At 44.0% G+C, this 15490-nt stretch overlaps 1 protein-coding gene across 1 annotated transcript in view; it reads right to left on the bottom strand.

Annotated features, from left to right (window-relative positions):
• Nucleotides 1–15490, bottom strand: part of LOC128727684 (pseudouridylate synthase RPUSD2-like) — a 90736-nt gene that overhangs the window by 37171 nt on the left and 38075 nt on the right. The gene's annotated exons all lie outside the window — the stretch shown is intronic.

The raw sequence follows: 15490 nt of genomic DNA, 5'->3' as shown, positions 1-15490 counted from the left end.
TCTAAACGTTTAGTCAGCCGAAATTTATTTACCGGAAAGTGAAACCAATTGTTTTTGACGTAAGATTTCTTTATTCACAACCTTTGGTTCAAGAAGCTTTGAGTTTCAAGAAGAGCATAGTGTCTTTGAATACGATGTAATATCAAATTTCATCTATGACTTCTAAAGCTCGTTCTAAATAATTACAACTATGCGACTAAAACTGTAAGAGATTCAGCTGCCAAATAAAAAGATACAATTCGTACAATGGGCATTCCAGAATAAAAAGAAACCAAATAGAAAAAAAATAAATAAATGGAAAATTATCAATATGAAAATACCACTGCATGCGACAAACACGGAGAAAAGGTCACGTACATGAATTTACCACGGCGATGGTCGTACCGATCACCCACACGAAAAGCCAGGTTCTTCATAAAAACCAGTCAACAAGGAGCTATTTTAATGATCCAATTTATTGTTCCCATAAAACGTATTTTTATGATTTAATTGCGGACAAAATGAAAATTTCGTACAGGCACGCACCCGCATTGACGATGTATTCGGGGATTTTAGAGCATAAAAATTGAATGCGTCCGTCGCCGGCTAGAAGACGAAAGATGAAGAAGCCTTTCAAGTGCTTACAAGCACACCCATGGTCGAGAAGCGGGAGATTTTATAGCGATACACAGAACAATATAAATACTTTTTTTTTAACTTCTACAATATTGTTATGTTTCTCAAATCCAAAATGTTTGGAATGTTTTGAGTGAAAAAAAAACAAATAATTGCTTCAGTCAGCGGTGTTCTTCCACAAGGTCGTCGTGTGCAAATATCCGAATCTTCCGACACTTGAGTTTAGCACACTTCTGTTGAACAGCTTGGCGCATGTTTACTAAGCAGCCTTTCCCGGGCTATTCGATCGATGTTGATTGTGCGCCAGCTCCATAAAAGAAGCAAGACAGTAATTTCGTGCCCAAAGCAATCGTTTTGAATTTTTATGGCCGTCCTCGTTCGCGCTCATAAGGATATGAATCATGGCAGCAGCGCCGCTGTTGATGCGTTGGCGATGCAATCGTATTTTGGCAGCCAATTCAGGCAGCATTCGCTCAGTGTCCCTTGCGAGTCGATGATGATAATGCGACAATATTAAAACACTTCCTTGGCTGGATATAAAGCCTCTCAAAGTGAGCCTTATGTGAAGAACGCCCTCAATGCTACCAGGCGATCACAAAGTTCATTTCAGGTTTCCCAGATAACCTGACAATCAGGATAACCTGAACGTGCTGCAGCTTTAGCCGCTGTAGCTACTTAACGGGGCGTGTAGAAAAACACGATACTCGGTCCCATTCACTCAACGCTTTACACTGTTTACTTACACGCTGAAGCCGTCAGATGAAGAATCGCGAATGATTTTCGGTAGAGGCCAGCTTTGCGTAGTTGCTATTCTTTTTGAACACGGTACGTAACGAAGGAATACCGAAATTGCGAAATGCGTAAACATTAACCCAGACGAACAATCGGAAATCACAGAAAGGTATCTAAATCTTTACAATTCATGCGTCAGAAGAGGTAAAATGAGCAAATATCATCTTTTTTTTCGCATGCCTTTCGAAAAGTTCAAACGATAACTCTAACTCCCGAAAAGGGAAAATCTACCGTTCTCGTTTTTGCATTACAAGGGTCCCACGACGCAATGCGACGTGAGATGTGAGAGGTAAAGTTGAGGAAATGTTTCACGTTTTCCCAGATGAGTCTTTTCCGAAAAAGTTAAGATTACACTTCATATTCGTTTTAAAATTCTTATGACCCCAAATCATAACACAAAACTGCCATTTGTCCCAGTTGCCCTATAAAAATCCATCACAATTTGTTGTGCTACGCGCAGTGCTGCTGTAAGTTTGATTTTTTTTTGTAACAAAAAAGATGAGAAAGATTTGTTCGGTCCTGCGCGAAACCGAGTATTAACAAGAATTGCATTGTGGCATGCTTCCATCGCTAACGAGGCGAGATATTCTCGTTATATTTTATTCTTGAAGCACTTTTTCTTTTCTTCGAAAAATATCGTTCGATTCAACCCCGTAAAGGTATTATTCAGACACATGAAACGGCGAAATTCACCGACAAGCGTTGCCATCAAAATTCGGCCGAACGCGTTGCGAAGCAGATCCACAAATAGTCGTCCTGCAGTTCAATCGCAGGCGAGGCCGGCTCAAAGAGAGAACGACAACAATTAGCCTGCATTTACGGCGCTGGAAATCAAGTTGATTAAATCGCGGACCATCCGAAATCACACATAACCCGCTCGGTGGTTCGTACGTTTTCGTCGAGGAGACACGGCTCTGCCAAAACAAGTCCGAGGGTCAATTATCTGCGATGAATCGTCGGTGGCCCTAAGGTTATCAGCATGGGAAAGGTGAAACACACGCACCATACACATACACACACATACACTCATAAACACTCGCCATCCCATTAAGGGAGCACAATCTCTGCCCAAACTAACGCCAAGCCAGCGTGGAAGAATGCACCGCAGCTTCTACGTTTTTCGTACAAACGGTGTGTAATGAAAAGGAGGTACTACAACGGCATGAACTGGATGAGTCTAAGTGTCAAGGACCTTTAGCTTTTCCCCGCGGGAGAGCGCGTAAATGTCTTAAATGTAATAAAACCCGCACGCTGAAAAAGAGCTTGAAAGGTGTGGTAAAACAGAACCCAAAAAAAAGCCACCCTTGTAAGTAGGATTCCACCGGACTAGAGCAGTTAGCGTGATCCCTGCGTTACGACAGGTTGCAAGCAAGCAAGAGTGTTGGGGGGTTCAATGGGAGGAATCGCTCGCCCGCAGAAAAAGGAATTTAATGATGCAACTGGAGTGCGTGGTTTGTCGATAAGACAGCTGAGATTTTCGTTCTGTTTTTGCCTTTCACTTCGAATGATGGGCAGCAGGAGCGAAGAAAAGGAACAAACTACGCCGAGATGTAGAACGGGAGCAGACGAAAATCCCTGTAAAGGGCGAGAGCAGTGCGGACATCTTCGTGCAGCTGTGCCAAGCACAGACACTTACCGGCAGTCCGCTTTAACCGGTTCGTGTCATCCGAATGCCCTTGGCCAGAAAAATGGTAACCTCGCGAGTAGTCTCATAGCAAACAAGAGCACGGCGGCGATGAACGAGTTCTTACGGTATCGGACGAAATGAGAAGAAGAAGAAAAAAAGGCCGCCTGTAAAAGACGGATATGGTAGCGGTCCCTAGCGGACAGGCGAAAAGAACCGATCCGCTGGCAGGGCCAATGCTCATTAGAACCGACCATAACCCAGACGCTTGAGAGAGGTTCTAAAAAAAAGGAGCCGCTCGTAACGGTGCAGCAGCTATACTGCGAACGAAAAAGGAAAACGATTCCAACGCGAGTTTGATAGGAAACACTTGCGCCGGGTTGCGTCGAGGATAAGAATAGAAAGGAAATTATTGTCAATCCCCTAGAGGTGCGCCTTTCGGCAAATTGGTGTTAAATGTTCTCATTGCAATAATTGTTTTTTCCCTCGAGATTTTTTACTCGTTCCATGAAAGTGATAGAAAACCAACAGGAATAATAAATAAGATTATTAACTTACAAGATCTACTGCATTATATTTTATATTACATATCTTCATTAAAACAAGTAAAATGGAAACATGAAACATGGATAAGATTCAATGTCCTAACAATCCGAGGATCAAAACAAGGATATCAAGTAGTTGCCTCACAAACATATTCGACGTGCATCGTGCAATCGAAAGAAGCAATTGAAGCAAAATACATTCTATGTATTCTGCGCCACAGAACAGACGAGCGCTGTTGGAATAAATTAATAGTATTTGCAGTTTCGTATCAGCACTCTGAAGAAGTAAAAAAAAATCAACCAACTCCTTCTGGTGTCGCCATCCTACCTATCTCCACAGATCGATTAACTTTTTCTCGATCCAATTTCCAAAAATGGAATCCGCATTCTTTCATGGCTCCCGTCGCGCTATCTATGCGTTTGTGCGACACTTGAGAATGCTAGTCGTCTGTCGGGACGGGGAGCATTTCGATTGAGCGGGGTTGAGGAAAATACCAGATTCTGCACATGTTTTCGATGAGAATATTGAACTGTTAGCGTCCACGGCGCATTGGCTTTAAAGACAACCGGCGACGAATATGTTGTCTACTGCTGCACAATAAAACCAACGCACTAGCACACCGAGCAAATTAATCCCACCGTTAATAATGGTGGAAGCAAAAGGGCGATTCCGCGGGAATGCACAAACTGGTTGTAGCACAGAAACGCACACGGTGCGTCATGACTTGATGCGCTATGTGCAGCGATGCGTGCACCGATGCTCCGTGAGGCCAGCATCAGACAGCAGCTTGTTCTCTCTCCAGAAGGACACAATAATTGTGCGCGGCTCATGTTTCTACAAACGATCCATCGCCATTTTTACGATCAGTCAGTCCAAGGCGTGGATGATCATCGGCAGGATTTGAAGGTTGTCCATCCGAGCCCGGACGTGCCGTTCTGGTCCGTGCAAGCGTGTGCACGTTCTAGACAACCTTCGGCATAGCGCAGGCAAAAACGTGATCTTTAAAAAACCATCAAGAACGGAGCGTGAGCTGGATCGGCGTCCAGCGCTAAATTCGATCGGATCGGTAATTGAGCTGACGGGAATGGGGAAGAGAATAATTACAAACGGGCCCAATTATCAGCATGATTTTCTGATCCCACCATTTCGACTTCAGCCTGCTTCATAGGGATTACAGGAAACGGGCATACTAAATAAGGTTAGACGTACCGAGGTACCGAGCCTAGCCTGCGGGCAAGAGTTTTGATCTCTGACGTGCGACTTATTTGATTCTCCAGAAAGTAGACAGGAAAGGTACGTTGGATAATTTGTTTTTATTGTGCATAAATTAAATTGCCATCTGCATCTTTTATGCGGCTGTGGATGTCTTTAGTAAACATTTTTTTGTCTAGCTGTGATTACGACCACCTACTCGGTGCGTCAAATGCCACTCAGCTTGGATGTACGTATGCAGACGAGCAATGAAAAAAATGCATACTGCGTCAATTCATCGCAGCTGTTTCCTCTTCCAGAATGGACGCTTTACGTTATAAAAAATCAGACTCATTAGCAGGACACATATTGCTCGCAAAAAACACCTACCAACAAAAGGTGAACGCACCTAATTTGCATAAGCAAACAAAAAAACAAAAGCATATTTCACATCGCAACATCGATAGTAAACATAATTTGCAACACAAATTTAAACAATCGGAGTAAAGCGAAATGGAATTAATGATGCGGTCATCAATCAGCCGGGGATAAAAATGATGCGCACCAAACGAAACCAAGCAACCGAACGAAAAAACCGATATACTTTTATGCAGATTGCAATTATTGAAGGAAATTTTATTGATTATATTCAATTTAATTAAAGAACCACACCCAGTGAATGTTGCTGTGTGGTTAAAACACTAAAACATTAAAAAAAAAACTTGAAACAATCTTGACTTAATGTCACAATGTATATACTGTAAAATATAAGCCAGTAAGTTCGTACCAAATAAGGAAAAAGATTTATTTGCAAAATATCTAACTTTTCCATTTCATACCATCATATACTCGAAAGATGAATGGGTAGAGGACAATTTTCACATTTTCTGCCTGTGGATTTTACAATGGCGAGTGAATTTGTGCCCCGTTCTGGTTATCTTACTTTGGAGTCATTCTTTCCGGGAAACGAGTGGAGAGTTTTTTCTTCTTTCTCGGTACAGTTCCTTAGAAAACGATCGGCCAGGATGGATCGAGATTGGAGCTTACGAGTAGGGTACGAAAGACCATTTGCCCGAACCCAAGCTACGGTGTTGGACCGCGTATGATAAAATAGAAGAGAGAAACCGGTAACGAAGTGCTGAACTGTTTCATGCCATGACAAACCGATTCACTTGCAACTTCACCCCGGCCCTATCACTTAAGGGAAATGCTAGTTTCTTTTCGTATTTCTTTTTTTCGTCTCGCACTCAAGCACCGGAACGGACTAGCATAAATCATACTTTTATGAGACCTTTCCCGCATCGACCCCAACCAAACCGGTTCGCTTTAGCCGGTCCCTAACGATGTGCGTACACCACACAGCGTAGGAAAGAAAGGATAAAACCCGAGTCCTAACAGTCGTGCCAGCACTGCCGAGTTACAGAAAAAAGGTCAACCAATCGAACAAATCGCTACCGTTCGGGTTTGAGGAGGCAAGGTCCGGCTGGTGGATGACCCGGCGGTAGGTCGTAAATTACGGCCCCACTAAAACCGGCCCTATGGCCATCCTGAAAGACGCACCTTCGAGGACGTCACACACGCGCACCCGCAGAATGGGAGCCAAAATGCGCGAGACATTTATCCGTATCGCACCAGCACCCGCTTATGCGCAGCACCAGGCGAAAGCCGGCAAGCCACCGACCGCACACGCTTCGAGCGTTATCCGGACAATGTCATTGATCGCACACACTTGACGGAATCTGGAAATGGGCTGTGGAAATACGAGCCTCTTATCTAGGTGGGCCTACCTTGCGATGCGAGCAGCATCCCTTTTGCTGGCGAGATTCCGCCGGCCGAGGATGATAGGTTTGTTCTAGCTGGTCAACCGTGTCCAATAACTGGGAGCAACACAGCACAAACCGACGCTTCTCGCGCGGTCGAGTGCGGCAAGCGAGCAGCATTTTGGCAACAACCGGTTTTTTGGGGTCGTTGTTCGTCGTCGTTTGCCTATCTTAAATTGGACTATCTCGAGTCCACGCATTAAAGCGTGCTATCGGGGGGATCCGATGGCAAACACCACATTGCACATCGTCGGTGGTGTGAGTGTCCTGACCGGCATAGCACACCCTCCTGTGAGGCGTGCAGAGCGAGCCACCTTCCCCGGCTTCTGTGCATAATTTAAAGGAAAGAACATGCATGAAAGAGGGACCCCCGAAAGTTTGATAACTAGCTCCATCCGAAACCAAACCCGAACCTGAAACCACCGTTGACTTTGCTTCGTACTGGCGGGGTTGTCCCGTGTGCATTTGAAAACTTCTGTGGTAGATTCTTCTCCAACTGCTGGCCGCCGGCGTGGCTACGGCCGTGGGCGTGGAAAATTCCAGTTTCTATCGCAAACACCCGGACCTGAAGACCCAACGGCTTTGGGTCTACACATGGGATCAGCTTTGGCGTAGTGTGGATGTTTTCTCGGCGTGATTTCTTCAACCTTCTTGCGTACACACACACACACACACACACACACACACACACACACACACACACACACACACACACACACACACACACACACACACACACACACACACACACACACACCATACACCTTTGCGCCCGAGGAGCGTAAGCGTCGGCGTATCTGGTTCATCGGAAAACGGAAGTGCTCCGAGGGAAGAGATTTTTCATTACGGACGCCTTCCGTATGGTGCTTGCTCGAGAAGTACTCGCACCCACACCCACCCACACCAGAATGGAAGATGGGAAAAGTTTTGACGATCCCTTATCGTCCATGCTCATTAACAGCAACAACAACGACCGCGGTTGCCGTTTGCTTGGGGCTGCGAAAGCCGACGGTCATGCCGGGCGATAGTTCACCCCCGGGGGGGCGTTTACATCAAACAAACGGAAGTAACAATATTTGCGTGTGTCTGAAGCGTTCAAGCCGTCCGTTGGTAGGACGGCCTGGTTGGACGGGAAGTGTCAGATTTGTTTACGTCGAACGATCGCCTAATCGTGCGAGATCCTTTCTACCGGTCCAGAGCCCAAAAGTTGGCCGAAAACTGCTCTGTAATCAATAATATTAAATTGCCGCAGGATAAACGTTCGACACATGGCCCACGCGAGCGGCGATTGATGTCGGGAAATCGCTTTGATCAATGAACATCGTGCGTATGGCGTGCTTGAAGCAAATTTTGCGTCCCATCGTAAAACTTCCAGCTTGATGCGAATAGCATAATGCTTAAGATTGATCTGCGAAAAAGGAGATTTTCTTATGAAAAAAGCGACCTAGACAAGACCTTGAACAAGAGACCCACGAGAACGCTATCGCGATGACCTTTCCTAGTGCGGAACCGAATAAACGATGAAATTGCATGACCTGTCTTATTTCGAGAATCCCACACAAATATGCATACTTGTATTTCATTATAAAGTATTAGATATTGAATGGCAATCAAAGCTAGCCATGTGAATGCTTGTTCTGTTCCCATCCAATTATTCCATTACGTCAGACATCTATTTCGCGACGATGTTGTCCGGGACGCTCGCTGGTGATGCCATAGGCCGTGCGATCCACGGACAGGCAACATACGAAAACCGAGACGGAAGCGGAGTTGAGTCATACGGACGCATTACAAACCATGGGACGAGTCCGGACGCAACCAGCGGGTTAAAGCGATAAATTCCTACTCATCCCCAATCTGACTCATTATAAATGAAAGGCTCATGAGTGCTTGAGATCGTCGGCTATATATTGTCCTTTCCATGTACCTAGCTCCCTGCCCCTAGGGAGACGCTTGCCAATGCTGTGCTGACCAGTGGTGGAAGATAACGATCTTTATGGGATGCGGATGATGGTCGAGTCGGCCACCAGAATTCGTGATGTCGCGTTCGCAAACCGGTAGGACGCTGATGCATTGCCGTGGTCTAGCCGATAGTTATTCGCTGTTGAAAAGCAGCTCATGTTGCGAGACACTGAACGTACTAAATAGGCGAAGACAGGAGAGCTTAAAATTGTCTTTTGCATGTGTATTTGATGCATGTCCTTGACCCTTAACCTGACAAATAGACACAAGGGTTTACGATTGAAGGTAATTTATTACAGCATCGTTTTATAGCACAATTGAGAAACCTATATGTTTTCGAGAAAAATTGACTCAAACAATCAAATCCAAAGCTTCGAAGAGTTTGGTGGTGTAGGTTTTACTATTTTACTCACTGCCCTTTACCCAGCAGAGACAGCCAATCGGTACGTAGATGCACGACATGTTCCACGCGGCGATGAGACGGACGGACAAAAAAAAAAGATGCCTTCGATGGCCATCTGCCCGCGTCACATCACGACCGGCTGTTGAACGCACCGGTCAATTATTAATGAAAACGACAAACAACTAAACTTACGTCACGCCAAGTAGCCACCGGAGCCGGCGCAAACATGCGATCCAACATGCGGTGTTCGCGAAACCGGCGATGTTGATATTGCGACGACGTTCGACGCATGGAGCGAAACGGTCGCGAATCTTGCATATCAATAAATGATTCCCGCCGCTTCGCGATGATGAACCTTTTGCTGTGCTTAACACCAGGCCAGCCGTGTCTGTTGCGTGTGGCAAAAACCTGACCTTGCCACACCATGGTAGGATAATTATAGTAACGATCGCGTTACCATTCATTGCTTTGGGTAATGGAGGAAGCAAATCTGTTTACAATAATTATTTTAAATATTCACTCTCCGCATCGCGGGCGCCCGCCCCGGGAAAGCATTCCTGGGAGCTCCACATTCGCTGCGAGGGACCAAATTTTCCGCCGCGAATCAATGTCGCTCCAGGGTAGAAATTACGGTTCGCCGCGTGACGGCCAGCTTGTGGTTGGGAATAATTTTGCACCGGCTACTACACAGGTTTGCATGCTGACGCAGATTATGGGACACCCGACGGGGATTCTTTCAGGGTTTTGTTCATATCAATTCAAAACCTGTGCCACAACGCGCGCTGCTTCCGGTCTTACTGAAATGTACGCTCTTCTCCCTAGCTTGAATGGAGAGGAATAGCTAGCCGGCGGATTGGCAAGCGAAATAAAAAAAAACCAACTTAACCAGCCGGTATGCAACGTGGCCGAGGTGCTTGGTCGAATGGGTGCCAGTGAAATCACCTTCCCGCCTCGAATCGCCACGTCGGTGGTGGTGGCGGCCGATGAAAGGTTATTCCCTGGAAAAGCATCCATGACCTAGAGAAACTTCGCGCAAGTGAAGAAGTGGCTATCCCGTACAGCTCGTCAAGTTTATCGAGTGTTTGCACAGTATGTGCCATCGTTTGTGGTATGTCCTCTATTCGACGCTCGAAGCAAACATTAACGCCAGCTCGAGACGCTTCACTAGTTCAAGGGCTGCGAGACCATCGGTACCGTCAGGAGGGCCCCGCATGAACGTACACAGAGACGCGCGACCGCATAAAAAATGGCACTTCTCTGATTGATGAACCTACAGGTGGTCTCCCACTACAGATGCCTCGAGACGCTTCATCGTGGTACGCGCTCGTTCACCCAACAGATTAAGCTTAAGTGATTGATTGGGAATTATTATTCAATCCACGGGGATAACCGAAGTAGTGGCGCATTCCGCTAGGCATCCAAATCGATTCTTCTTAGTCGAGTTTTTGTGCAGTGAATTATGCACACGTAAACTGTGTACCATCATTTCGTTGCTAATGATGAAAAACAGAATTGCGCTTCATCAAATGCTGAGTACGTAGGTAGACCAAAAAATAAATTGTGGCATTATGGTGGTACATCAGCTCGACAGCACACTAAAAACAAGCTGAAAATTGGTGTGTGCATTTTCTTTACCCACTTGTTTACGTTTGTGAGATTTTCTAGGTCAAATGAGCAGCAATAACTATCTGTAACTAATTTCCATGACCCATCATTACGTGTGCAGGCTAACGAGCACAAAAGACGGAAAGGTTTACTGAAATTTTATCTGAACCGTAAATCCCAGTCATAAGCCTGCCTTAGCAAGATGTTACTTTGCTTTAATTGATTTTTTTTTTGTTCTTACAATGAAAACAAACCATTCCGGATATGGCTGGTAATGGCAAGAAAGCAAGAAAGGAAGTAACAAAAGAAGTGCGTAAACCAACACAACCCCCGAAACGATAAAATTTCATTGAACAGAACTCCACTTTAGGTGGCATTGGCCTGTGGGGCATTTCCGTCCAATATTTTAATCTTTATTATTTCTCACTTCATTATTTTTCTCCTCGGAAAAGGTTCTGTTTCCGTGCAGGAAGTGGCCGAAATCAGCCAGATTGTTCTCTCCAGCTGTGTGCCCTAATCTTTGCGCGTGCGGTGTGCAATGGAAGCGGGCACTTTTGAGAGAGAGAGGAACGACGAAGAAATAGAACCGAAGTGTTGGTGCCCTCCGAACGGAAGAGCACGGGAAAGCTTTCGGTGGGGCATTATAACAAGCCGCCTCGCAGAATGCGCAATTGCACGCCGCTCCCGGTGTGAATCGGAAAATTGCCCAATTTTCGCCAGCAAACGGTGAAAAACACAAAAGCAAGATAAATGAAATTATCAACGCAATTATACACCAGCATTGGTGGAAGCGCTCAAACGCAACAGATGTTCTATATCGGAATATAATCGTTGTAATTAATTTTTCGCCCGCTCCCAAACCCTGTCTTAAGTGCATCGTGGTTATTCGGATAGTGTTATTTCAAGCACATTGCAAAACACGTTGCGATGTAGCATCTGGGAGCTTCCCGGCTCGCAAGATACCGCACAGCACATTTTACTCATCTTAATGCTCAACCAAATCCCAAACAAACCATTCATTCATCTCGAGCTTTAATCATGCAGTGCGGTACACAGATATGCAAGCATTTTCGGTTCTAGAGGCGTGTGAAGCGCTTTACAATGAATTGCTGTTTTTCATCTTTCTTTTTTTCTACGGTCGAGTCTGTGTATGCTTCAGCACATTCCAGAAACTTCTCAATTTGTTTTGTTTGTTTTTCATTAGACGGTAATATGGTTTGGCGTGTTTTGATGAAAGCTTGCAGCAAAAGCAAAACGGAATGCGTTTCTCACATTTCACACAAAAAAAAAACATTAAACGACGCAAAGAAAAAAAATGCTCACTGCTATGATGATAAAAAGTAAGGATAAATCATACTCGTACCAGTTATAACCAGTTACGATAAATTGTCTTTTGCTAGAAGAGTATAAAAATAGCAAAATAGTGCCAGACAAAAAACTTAACAACACCAAATTGTGTTTTGATTGAAGACGATCGGAAGTGTCTTCTAGATGCGAACGGAAACATAAAATTTCAATGTATTATATAGAATGTTGATAGTTGACAATCGATTTTAAGTTTGAGCTAACGTAAAGTCGCTCCAATGGAGCAATATTTCGAAGTTTTTCTTGGATCGAATTGCCCAACTCGAACGGTTGTGATCCTCGCTCGTTTGAATGTATCCCACCATATCTCTGTAAAGCTGCTATTTATCACACAATGAGTCCTCATCTCCGAATACCAGAGATGCCTGGGTTGACTTCAAATGGAAAGGGATGCATCAATATCCCCGGAAAGAGGCCACGTCAACTCATGCCTCAGTTAAGCCAAATCTCTACCACCACCGGCAACAAAAGGCAAACTTGAATAAATAAAACCATTTACAATGGGATTACGCTTAATACTTCACCAGAGTATCTGTAGCCAAAGCTGCCAGTGGCTCCGTGTGTAACGATGATATTCTCTCCAGCCGTGCATTGAGCGGCTGTGATACTATTGTGATGCTCCGGGCGGAATGTTTCCGTCCGATCGCACTGTACTCGCAGCAGGCGAAACCATAAACCGATCCCGGCGGGGCTTGGCATCAATGCATTCCGGGAACCTTACCGGGCCAATGGAATAGTATTTCCTTATTATTTCATCTCGCAGCAAGACACTCCGGCCCGCCGGGATGGTCCCAATGGCGGCCTTTCGATGACATTATTTGCCACAACAATCCAGCGCCGTTGTGTGTGTCATGTGAGCGAAAACTGGACATGCGACAATGACGGCAGAGAGCTACAACGGAAGAACGCCCAACACATACATAATGTGCAAATCTTTATCGATCTCGGATGCGGAACAATACCGAAGGATGAGGCAAACTAGCGCACCCAGCGTCAACCAATACAAGGGTTCCGATTTCATAAGCAAGCGAAAGGAAGCGCGTTCCAATGTTATGGTGAATAAATTACGTGGAAACAATTCAATACTCGTTTCACAACACTTACTATTAAGTTACATGCTAACGATAGATAATGTTGTCGCAAGATGCATTTATATCACGTCACCAGATATTTTCAAAAATACTGCTCATATATTGTCCGAAAAGCTCGAATTCAAAAATTAATTTTATGATAAGGAACATTATGTCGTTACGTTGGGCACAACAATAAAATGAGTAAATTAAGTCATCAGATTTAAATATTTCATTTTTACCTCCATAAATGGGAACTCTTTCAAAATGATTATGAAAAGACTTCCAAACAGACTGCCACGATGGTTTAAATATTAAGCCATTGTTCACCGTGTCGCTTTTGCTGGCAGAGTTCGAAATGTTTCTCCGACGTAATTTACTTAACACGAGCACTAAATGGCCCCACGAAAGAGCTGACATGTACATGCTACAGACGGCGACTAAAGCCGCGGAACAAATTGCCTTTACAAAAGTTCAAAAGTCAATTGCCTGGTAGAATTAAAGGGCCGGTTGTGTTTTCTCGAGTCACGTCGGCGCTATTAAACAAATTTCAACCGTCGAGACCACTCGCGGGGTGGTGACATAACATTTGCCCTTCAATAAATCATGTGATCTGATGGTTGTCGCATTGATTGGTGAGGAAATAAAAAGCCTCCGCGAAGATGCGTCGAAAACATCTAACACGAAGGCTTTGATCTTCGTTTTGTAAAATAAAACGCGGCGTGCGTTTGAGTGTTAACTATATTTAATGCCCATAACTCTTAAATTTACAAACAGTGATACAGTTTACATTATCGTTTGGTAATACCTTAAAAATCAAACTACAAACCCAACCTGTTGCATTATCACAGCAACGAGCAACCCAAAACTCATGGAGTATTTGTTCATGCTAAAGCTCATCGTTTGGCTCATCATTGCTTTTATCTTTATTATTATGATTGGCATCAACATTCAATCCGATTAACATTAAAGCACAATAATTCGCTTGGAGCAAAACCTAACAGACACGGAAGCATGATAAAATGGCCTTCACATTGGTTAACTTATGCTAAATTATCGGATTATGACGACATCAGCGACAAGTAATGTGCATTGTCCAACGTCAATAAATTATCGTACAACTACTTATTGGGTCTTGAGATACAAATACCACTTCCAGCATATTTGATAGGTAACATTTGTATAAGCTGTTGTAGTTTTGCATTTTGTTCAAAAACATTTTGTAGTACAACTTAGTAAAATAACAGTTTTAAAATATTAAACAAAAATAATTACTGTAAATCAATTTATTTTGAGCTAGCAGCTCGATACACTGTACGATCCAGAAATGTTTTTTTACATACATACTTTTGTTGCAAAAATGAGTAGGTTCTATAAACCTTGTCCTCTGCCGTACACCAAATGGACCATTAACATTTGATGATGCTGAATTTCATGGTCGCTTTTTTAGCTATCGTTAAAGCGTGCTGAAAAGAACACTTCACACAAAATAGCGAGCGAAATATGAAGGGAAAAAATTAGCACAGCCAAACAGGTCAAGAGATTACAGCCAAAGTGCTCGAACCGACCGGCTACTCACGTTGGGAGAAAACCGTGCATACCAGTTAAGTGCTGTGTCGTCAGCTATGCTAATGGTTGCCTGCTCTCGCCTAGGTTTTTTGATCAACGATTTTTTTTTCTTGTTTTCTTCCTTTCAACAAGCGCCCTGTTTTTTAAGCCACACTTGGTTTTTAGTTCCATTTTTTGTTTGTTTGAATTCAGTCATCTCTTTTCACCATTAGCTGCTTTTTCCAACCTTTTTGTTTGCTTTTTTCCAACAACCAATATTGCTTTTTTCATTAAATCATATGCAAAAGCGAATGGGAAAAACAATTAAAAACTAGTTACCGGCATCAATCGGTCATTTTTCACACATATGGAGTGAAATTGCAGGAGGCAACCAACGGATAATGTTGCAAAAAATTACAGATAATGTTGCAACAACAAAAATTCAATGCATAAAACGGTATTTTACTAAAATAAAAAAAATCTTTGAAGCTTCATTACATTTTAGATGAGCCCAGCGTGCTATTTTGTCCACAACTTTAGTGGTGATTTTGACCCGAATGGTTTTCATTCGAGATGAAAATCGCACATAAATCAAATCCTGTGGCATTCAAAACAGGTTAATGACCGCTTGTAATCTAGGTCAAAATAAATTTGCAGACATATGTACCACACTTGCACAACAATGTTGGAGCATATGATATAAACACGCATACCCACCCACCAGCAAAGCTATGCTACTAGGCTTAGTTGTTGGTGTTGACGATGGTCCAGTTGGGCGGCTGACGGTTTCCCCCACCGATGTGGCCGGACAGCAACGTCAACGTAATGAAATTTTGTTTATTATCTAATAAATAACTTCTCACCAACTGTTCGAAACCCCATGCGCGAGTGGGTCGTCAAACCCACCAGCAGAACGGGAAGCGTCCACCGTCCGGGCAGACAGACTTCA

This window comes from Anopheles nili, chromosome 3 (genome assembly GCF_943737925.1).
Source record: "Anopheles nili chromosome 3, idAnoNiliSN_F5_01, whole genome shotgun sequence".
NCBI lineage: Eukaryota > Metazoa > Arthropoda > Insecta > Diptera > Culicidae > Anopheles > Anopheles nili.
Note: the sequence above shows the minus strand (reverse complement) of the source record. Positions and strands in the feature narration are given on the sequence as shown.